At 44.0% G+C, this 9,565-nt stretch overlaps 1 pseudogene; it reads left to right on the plus strand.

Moving 5' to 3' along the window:
* Positions 1-1,555: 1,555 nt before the first annotated feature.
* LOC120678250 lies at positions 1,556-5,250 on the plus strand (annotated as a pseudogene).
* Positions 5,251-9,565: the final 4,315 nt, after the last annotated feature.

Below are 9,565 nucleotides of genomic sequence, written 5' to 3' on the forward strand. Positions count from 1 at the left end.
AGCCCCCGTGAAGACTTGTCCTTAATAGCTCTCTCTCTCTCTCATGCAGAATCTCTTGACATTGTTAGCTTCAGATGAACTTCTCCTTTGCATCCAACCTACCACCAGGGTTTTCCTTATCGCTGATAAAAAACCTACCATCTGATATATCAGTTTTATCGGTGGGCCCCGATAAATTTAGGTTGCCGCTCAAAAATTTCGGCGTTTTGAATCGATCCCGCGCCTTCCACCATTTCATGGCCCGCCAGAAGCCCAGGAGTGGATAAAAGGCGCTCCGGCGGGCCTCCTCAAACCCTAAATCGATTCATTCTTTCTCAACCCCGCCGCCACCCCGTTCCTCTTCCTCACCCCGTTCCTCTTCCTCCCCAAGTGATGCACCGCCGCCAGCAGGGCCAAGGCAGCTGGACCACCGCACGCCCGCACCAGGCCGCCGCCCGCCGCGCGCGCCGGTCGCCAGAGTTCCGGCCACCCCATGCCAGGCCGCCGCCCGCCGTGCTCCGGACGTCGCGCGCGCAGGTCGCGGGAGTTCCGGCCGCCCCGCGCGGCCGCGGGCTCCGACCGCGCCATGCCGGGGCGCAGCTCCCCGGGTGCCGCGGCCGCTCCTGGCTGCGCTGCTCTGGGCAGCCGCGCGCCGTGTTGCCGCTCTGCTCTCCGCACCCCCTCTGTTCTTCCTGTCCTCCACTTGATTTACAGCAGCAGAACGACACCCCCTCTGTTGCAGTCAAGGAAGCACGGTCAACGTCGTCGCCGTCAGATCCACCTCCGCAGGTTCATGCCGTCAACCTTCTCTGCTCTTTCACGTCCCTAGCATATTTGTTTGCTTCAATCCCATGCAAAACGTGCCCTCCTACCCACGTGTGTATATTAAGAGCACATATGCACAACAAATGTTCAATATTTTGCCTCTGTGAGATGATTGCTCAGTTTGAACCATGGGCTTGGCGTTGCCACGCCATCTTTGAGCTTACCAGCCAAGGAATAGCTGTAGGCATACTTAGGCCTAGGGCACATTAGTCATATAGCAGATCAAAATCACAAGTTGTAATTTTAGAGCATATATCCAATGCCAAATTCTGTTCCGTTTCTTCTTTGAAAGTAATGCCTATTTGATCATAGCTTCTCTCCTGTGTTGCACGTCCAAGTGCAGTTTAGTAGCAGCAGAGCAGAGGCAATTAGTGTGCCCCCCTAATGGTGAGCAATGGCAGGTTCAGTGTTGTGAATAAGTTCAGATTTACACCATGTTAGCTGGAAGATAGATGTCTCTAGGGAGTACAGGTTAACTGAAGGGCAATATACTGAAATTAGCATATATAATTGTTCAAGTAATAGGCTCTGAAATAGCAGCTTTAAATCCTGCAGTCTAAAAAGGTTGCCTACAATTTTCAAAGCACACAGCTAGAAAAAGAGCTATATATTCTGTGGTACAAATTTGTGCTAGAACACTGCAGTGCTAACTTATTTGTGCGCCTTTATCATACGAGTGTTGGTGATTGAAATTTATACATCTTTGCCTCTTAGGGTGACACGTGCTGCCAAGTCATTCCCACAAGGCCATATGGCGCAAAACAGAGTGCTGATGGTGACAGGAGGCGATGGAGATGATGCTGATGTAGCCATTATTGGGGCGTCGAGCAGTGGAACTGCTGCTGCTGGCAAAGGCAATGGTGTTGCCAGGGCATCAGCCGCTGTGAAAGGCAAGGGTATCGCCAGGGAATCAACCACTGGTGTTGTGATCGGTGGTAGGAGCACGAGCACGACGACAGACACTGGCATTGAGGTGGTCTGCGAAGATGGTAAAGAGGCACAACAGAACACTAGCATTGTTTTGTTTGTTTAATTTCAGTTGCTTATTAGAGTGTATGTGACTCACTATAACATGGAATGAAATTAGAGGGCAATAAATCATCAATCAGGTTAAAAAATCTCTGTATTTCTAATTAGTACAGCTGGCCAATATTGTAGGCCTGTTATGAATTTATTTTTTATTCATTCAATTTATGCAATTGTTATATTTTGCCCCTTTCAATTAGATTAAAAAGATCATTTATATTGTTTCATTCTAGCCACATTTTTGTATGCCAACTACATACTTTTGTAATTCCTTTTCGTTGCAGGGAGGCGGGTCAAATTAAAAGGGTCCATTGAGTATGTATGGAGCCATGGTGAGAAGTATAAAAGTGGCTTTAGCTGCTTTTATTGTAGAACAACTATTGCTGGTGGAGGTGCAACCCGATTCAGGCAGCATTTGGGCGGTATTTCTGGTTCTGTAGTTTCCTGTCCCAAGGTGCCGCGTTTTATTAAGGAATTGATGGTTGATGATGTGACAAAACGAAGGATAAGGTCAAAGAAAAATACAGACCTTAAACACTTTATTCAAAGAGAGGTCATGACAGGGAGCAGAAATTATAGGACACACTGCAACACAAGAATTCCTCTTGATGAAGAAGCTCAAATTCAGATGGCAATGAGAGAGTCTTTAAGGGAACATGCTTTGGAACAATGCAGTCCTCCATCTATTGGTAAGGCAAGTGGTAGTGGGGCTGCAAGTTGTTCAGCTAATCATCAAACTAGAATTGACAAGTTTTACAAAAGTCATGGTAGTTCTTTCGAAGCTCCCTTTGACATAGATTTGGCACGTAGTAGGAATCAAGTGCAGCCTCGAGTGGATGTTATGCTCACTGCGGGTGCTAGAGAGAAGCTTGGGAAAGCTTGGGCAAAGTGGTTCCATGCTAATGATATTCCTGGAAGGAAAGCGGGCTGCCCATACTTTCGAGCAGCAGTCAAGTTATCTCAAGAGCTTGGAGATGGAGTGCATATTCCACGTGGAAAAGAAATAGATGGCCCATTATTGGATAGGAATTTTGATGATGTGGAGGCTCACTTAGCTGAATTCAAGGAAGACTGGAATGAATATGGAGTTACCATCATGTGTGATTCATGGACAGGTAGATACATGTATAATTTGTGCTTCATTTTGCTGTACATGTTGAATATAACTGTAGTTGTGTTCTTACCTTTTCTTTTGTCTTGATTGTACAGGCCCTACTATGATGTCTATTATTAACTTTATGATCTTTTGCCATGGACGCATGTTCTTTCACAAGACTGTAGATGCATCTGGTTGTACCCAAAATTCAGATTTTATCTATAAGATTCTCAAAGAAGTGGTTGTTGTTGAGGTTGGGATACAAAATGTTGTTCAGATTGTCACAGATAATGGTGCCAACTACAAGAAAGCTTGCAAGCTGCTCATTGTTGAGTATACTCACATCACTTGGCAACCATGTGCAGCTCACACAATTAATTTGATGTTAAAGGACCTAGGGCGTTTTCCTCTTATTGAGCATGTAGTGGATAGTGCAAAGAAAATTTGTAGATTCTTGTATAACCATAATAGGTAATGACTAGTATAATTGAGAAACTTAGATGCTGAATATAAATGTGCTGTGTAATGACTCTTATGCTTGCTTTCTGTTCAGGCTGCATGCTATGATGAGAGAGAAGATAGGAGGAGAGCTGATTCCGTGGAACGCCACTAGGTTTGGCACGGTTTACCTATTTCTTCAGAGTTTTTGGGATAGGAAGGATCAATTTAAGTTATGGATGGCATCTAAGGACTGGGAGGATTGTGCATGGGCTGGTGAGAGGACCATGAATACACTGAGGCTTGTTTTTCCCAAAAGAACTGGTGGAGTGATATGGAGTTGGTGTTAAAAGCTGTCTCACCAATATATACTATCCTTCGGTTTGCTGATCAGCAGAAAAATGCTACTGTATCTGGATTCCTTGAAAAAATGACACGTGCTGTAAAGGACATAAGTACCAATTTAAGTGACCGAAGACATAAAGATCTCCTTGACAGTTGGAAGCAAATAACAACAAAAGGCTTCACTATCTTCTTAATGATACTCTCATAGTTGCAGGTAAGGGTAGAAATAAAAACTTCTTATATTCATGTGCCTCTTTTATGCATTGTCAATTTATTAATCTTGTTGAACCTGTTCTTTTTCTAGCTGCTGCACTGGACCCAAAAACAATTTATACTACCAAGCTTTCAAAAAGTTCAAAATGCAAACATGCTGTAACATTGGCTCTGAAGAAGCTTGCTCGTTCATCTTCAAAGGTTTCCGCTGCAATTGACCAATATATCCTCTTTAGAAAGCAAGGAAAGTTATTTGGAGGAGAAGAGGCTCGAAGGTCGCCCCTTAATGGCCGTGTGAGTGCAGGTGATTTCAGATTGCTGCCATTCCCGAATTGACTTGTGTCTCAATTACATTCTCAGTTTATATGTCATTCTTTTGTTTGCAGCTTAGGCATATTAGTAGTTTATTCTTATCTGAACCTTTATTAAGCAATACTTTCCTTCCATGTTATTAGTATTAAAATGAATTAGATCTGCAGTACCTTTATTAAGCAATATTTTTTACATTTTTCTAGCTGATTGGTGGGATCAATATGGCGGGGACTACCCGGACCTGCAATACTTTGCAAAGCGTATTGTTTCACAATGTATGTCTTCTAGCGGCTGTGAAAGAAATTGGAGCACCTTTGCCTTGGTTCATACCAAATTGAGAAATTGTTTAAGTTATGACAAGCTCCATAAATTAGTTTATGTGCACTATAATTTGAAGTTGCGCATCCAACTATTTCAAGACGAAATGCAAAGCCTTCAGGACATGCAATGCCATCTTGAATCAGATTCTGATCCTTGTAGCATCTTGATGGATTGTGCTATGTATGATGAAGACAACCCGATCATGGATTGGTTGTGCAACTCTAGGAGTCAGTCAGTACCGACTCTTGATGAATATGTTGATAGTGATCTTGACCTTGAACCACCCAATCCTAGTGCATTTATTGTAGAAGAGTTGGGGATGGACGAAGCAGAGGTGGCTGCATTTAAGAATGTTACTTTTCCCAAAAAAACGTGGTAAGAAAAGAAGGTTAGCATTTGAGGAAGAAGAGGAAGAAGATTTTGCAGATGATGTTGAATCAGATTCTGCGCAAGGTAGCCCTACATATGTCGAGTCAGGGGACAGCAGCTCTGATGATGGAGGTGATAATGGTGAGTTTTCAGTTTTGATTGTATTCTCCACATTCTTTGTATTAAGTTTGTCAAGGCCACATATATTCGATCAAAATGTTATTTTTGTCGAAGGTCACGGTGATGATGGTGACATTGGACGGGCTTGTGGTGATGAAGAACCTGCTGGAGATCCAAATAATGGTGGTGGTACAAATGAGCTTTGACTAACTTTTTATTTTACTTGCACAGCATATACTTTCAGCAACACTATATATATATATATATATATATATATATATATATATATATATATATATATATATATATATATATATATATATATATATATATATATATATATATATATATGCATTTGGATAATGTTTTCAGCTACACATTATATATATGCATTTCATCTTGAACAATATTGATCTGAATGTTGTAGTATTTCTGAATAATATTTGACAGCCCAATCTTGTGTTGATAGTTGAGCTAGGATGCTTATGTTATGTACATCTTTATAGGTGCTGAAAATACATAGGATGCCTCTGTTCGTCCAAGATCAAAAAGGTTGAGGAAAGTCTCTTGCTTCTACCCAGGTGCAAAGGTTAGATGGATTTCTTGCCATCATATGAATTAATTGAATTGGAATTTAGTGACCAGATTTTGAGCATATATGCAATTTTTGCAGTGATATGAGCATCCTAGGGGCCACGGACTATGAACTGATCTGGAGATCAGAATTTTGAGCCATATGTGGCTATGTTGTGCTTGTAATATTTTGGACTACATACTACTTTGGTGTCCAAAGTTGGGTCTGTGGACTGTAGTATTTGGGACTATGAATTGTTGTGTGTGTGTTCAAGTTTCATTCGAACTTTGTAATATTTGGGACTGTGGACCAAGCTTGCTATGGACTGTTGTTGCAACAATTTCATTCTAACTAGTAGCATTTGGGACTGTTGGTTGAAATATTTTGGACTTTATTTGTTGTTTCACCACTTAACTTAATGTAGAATGCCATGAGCCTATATGGTGGGCAATCCAATAGGTGTTATTGAATACGTGCTATCAAAGGGTGACTTTCTCTTATTTTCTACATCATTTATGTCTAGTTTTTCATGTTCTTTGGTTTGGAAAGGATCTATGTTTAATTCTGCACAAATTTAGTGTTTTTTCTAAATTTTGTCCGAAAAAAAAATCTATCACCGATAGAATTCCGATATATCCGATATTTCTGTTTACCAGTGACCTCCGATATTTTTTTTCTATCGATAAGGAAAACCTTGCCTACCACTTTCGATGTTGTTTGAAGATGTTCGGGCAATGTTGCTGAAATTGCATCCCGTAGAGAAGGGATCGAATCAGACCACCAATCTCAATTCTCTTGCGTGGAAGAACTGGCAATCTGACCGGCGTCCTGATGGACCTGCACTCCACTCCACCGCGGAATCCATAGCTGCCGCGTTCGCCAGCCCGCAGCGTGTACTCGGAGGTGGCACCGGCGATCGGAGACGTACGAGCGCTCCTTGGCGTGCGCCGGCCGGGAACTAAGCCGGCACTGCGCCGTCGTGCCATCGCTGACGGCTGACGCCGACATCGGAGGGTGCGGCGCGCAGGGAAGATGACCGGAAGTCTCGCCAGCCTACGGCTGGTCGGCTGCTGCGGTGCTGCCTTTTCGGGCGGGGCCTTGGCTCACCTCGCCGGACCTCAACGCAGAAGCAGGACCCCACAAGTACCGGGCACTGGCGTCGCTGCTGGGAGGAGGGTCGCGTCTCGCGGGAGATGCCTGGCGGCCCGACTGGTGGCGGGCGCCGGCGCGGCCTGAGGCCGCCGTGCGTGCAGCCGGTACCGTAAACATTCTACTCAATCTAGCGCCTCGTACCCACCCATTCGAATCGCCGTTGGATTGGATTTCCGAATCTTGGCGCACCACAGGTTAGGTACCCTGTTTAATTTAAGTATTGATATTTTTTTTTAACGGTATCGGGGGATCCCCACCTGGCACCTACTATTCATTGAAACTTGTTGGGTTTGTTACAAACAGTACCTTGGAATTCCAAGGCTGAGAGAATACATGAGAGTACATGAGAGAGGAGCATGAAGGGAGACAGTTTACGAGATGCTACTCGCAAACCAGTCGCGCCAGGCCTGCACTTCCGGTTTCGTTTTCTTGTAACGGCAGCTCCAAGCATCAAGATCCTTGAGAACTCTGCGAATAATGTCGGTTGAGGATGAAGGTTGGCAGTCGAATACAAGGCCATTTCGTGCCTTCCAAATGTGCCAGAGGACAAGAAGTATCGTGTCGAGTTTGACAGTCACCGAGAGGATGCTGGTAACCTGAATCTCCCAGGGTCGTCGGAACGTATCCCCAAGGATGGTGATGTGTAGTCGTTCCCAGGTCTCGATAGCAGCATTGCAGTCAGCGAAGATGTGTTTATCAGTTTCTAGGGTGCCATTGCAGCGGGCGCACCAGGACTCTTCCAGTGGCTTGATATTCCGATGGAAGAGATGAGCACGAGTGTTGAGGCGGCCATGAAAGAGTAGCCACACGAAGAATTTGATCTTCGTGGGAAGCTTGATCGTCCAAATCTGAGCCATGTCGATTGCCGGGGTAGAATTGCAGAGGGCAAAGTATGCACCCATGTCGATTGCCGGGGTAGAATTGCAGAGGGCAAAGTATGCACCGCTCGAGGTAAAAGGTTCTCTTTTGCCCGTGTCAAGGAGGCGGACATCCGGCCTGTCAAGGATAGCGACACTGGCAAGACAGTCAGTAAGCATAAGAAGCTCCTCACGCGCAGCACGTGTGAGCCGTGGTTGTAGGAGGGGCCGCAGCCCAGACTGAAGGACCGAGCGGACATCGTTTTCGTGGTGGATGCAATGGGAGAAGAGTGCAGGAAATGTTTCGGCCACAGTGGTGTTAAGCAGCCAGCGGTCGTGCCAAAAGAATGTGCTAGCACCATCACCGAGCAGAACAGTCGTCAGGGAGCGGTACCGCGGCAGTTCTTCCTGGACGAGCCGGGAGAGATAAGAGTCGGGCATTCCGGAGGAGTGCGGCCTAGCATAGGATAGAAACCACATTTTCCATGGCAGCGAATTGGGCTCATGGAGCTTGTGGACGAATTTCATGAGGAGGCAGTGATTCAAAGTTTCCATGTTACGAACACCCAGTCCACCATCGTCCCGTTTCTAGCAAACACGATCCCAAGCAATGAGGCAACTCGCTCCATTGCTTTTTCCTCCCCGGTCCAGAGAAAAGCGCGTCGTTTAGCATCTAGGAGTTCTCGCACACCTTTCAGGAGAAGGATGGATGACATATAGTAGATAGGTAGACTCCCAAGCACCGCATTCACTAAGACGATGCGCCCTCCAGAACTCAGTAGGCGTGCCTTCCAGCCAGCTAAGTATTTGTCAAAGGAGGAGATGAGTAGCAATTTAAGTATTGATATTTACTTAGCTAATTGCTCTGTAACGGTGAGGGCGTCGAGGCGGCGGCGGGGTGAGCCGCCGCCCGCGGGCGGAGGTCGAGGTGGCGGCGAGCGAAGCCACCACCCATGGACAAAGGTCGAGGTGGCGCCGGGCGTCCAGCGACAACGGACGAAGGTGTCCGTGGCCGCGGAGCGGTCACCTCTTCCCCAATTCTAGCGGGCTTAGAAGAGAAGAGGCGATTGAAGCCGGCACAATTTTGCAAAATACCATCTAACTTTGATAATTATATATTAATCACGATTCAAATTTTTGCATATAAGTCCCTATAATTTACAAATAACACCCTAATTTAGATCACAAATAACATCATAGCTTTACGAATGCTTTAATTTCAAAAACCTAGTTGTTTCGACATGTGGACATATCAACATATCTCGATTGATGTTGAAGACGTGGAAATTGAACGCTTGAATGTATGTAACAGATGAATCATGACTTGATTTAGTGAAGCTTCTATCCATATCTGCAGCGGAAGGTAGTGCAAATTAAAACTCTGTTGATGTTTCACAAAGTGATCAGGAATTCAAAGAATTATGCATCATAATTCAGCAAATGCTTCCATGAAATCACGTGTTAATGCAAGACATGAGGACCCTGAAGAAAAAGGGAGAAGTCCAGTTTACACCTTCGAACTATCGCAGAAGTCCGATTTTCAATCTTTTACTACGAAACTGGATAACATAGGCCATTCAACTGTCAAAACCATGCAAATTTGGACCTTGGGGTGGTTTCCAAGTTGGTTTTACATTTTGTGAGAATTAAAATATTCAAATTTAAACTAAAATATTCATAAGTAATTTATTTTAGATAAAAAAATATGAAAAGGAGTATCAAAAGTTTTCTAAAAATATAACCTATCTATTGCCATGATGCATCTCAGTAATTTAGATCAAAATTTTTTATTTTCATAATATTTGTTTGATTTTAGTTAAGCCTATTATTTTTGAATAACTAAGCTTCAAATAGATAGGTCACACTTTTAGAAAAAAATTTATACTAGTTTCATATTTTTCTGATTTAAAATGAATTAGATTTTATTTTTAAATCTAA

Source organism: Panicum virgatum, chromosome 6N (assembly GCF_016808335.1).
Source record: "Panicum virgatum strain AP13 chromosome 6N, P.virgatum_v5, whole genome shotgun sequence".
In the NCBI taxonomy this organism is placed as follows: Eukaryota; Viridiplantae; Streptophyta; class Magnoliopsida; order Poales; family Poaceae; genus Panicum; species Panicum virgatum.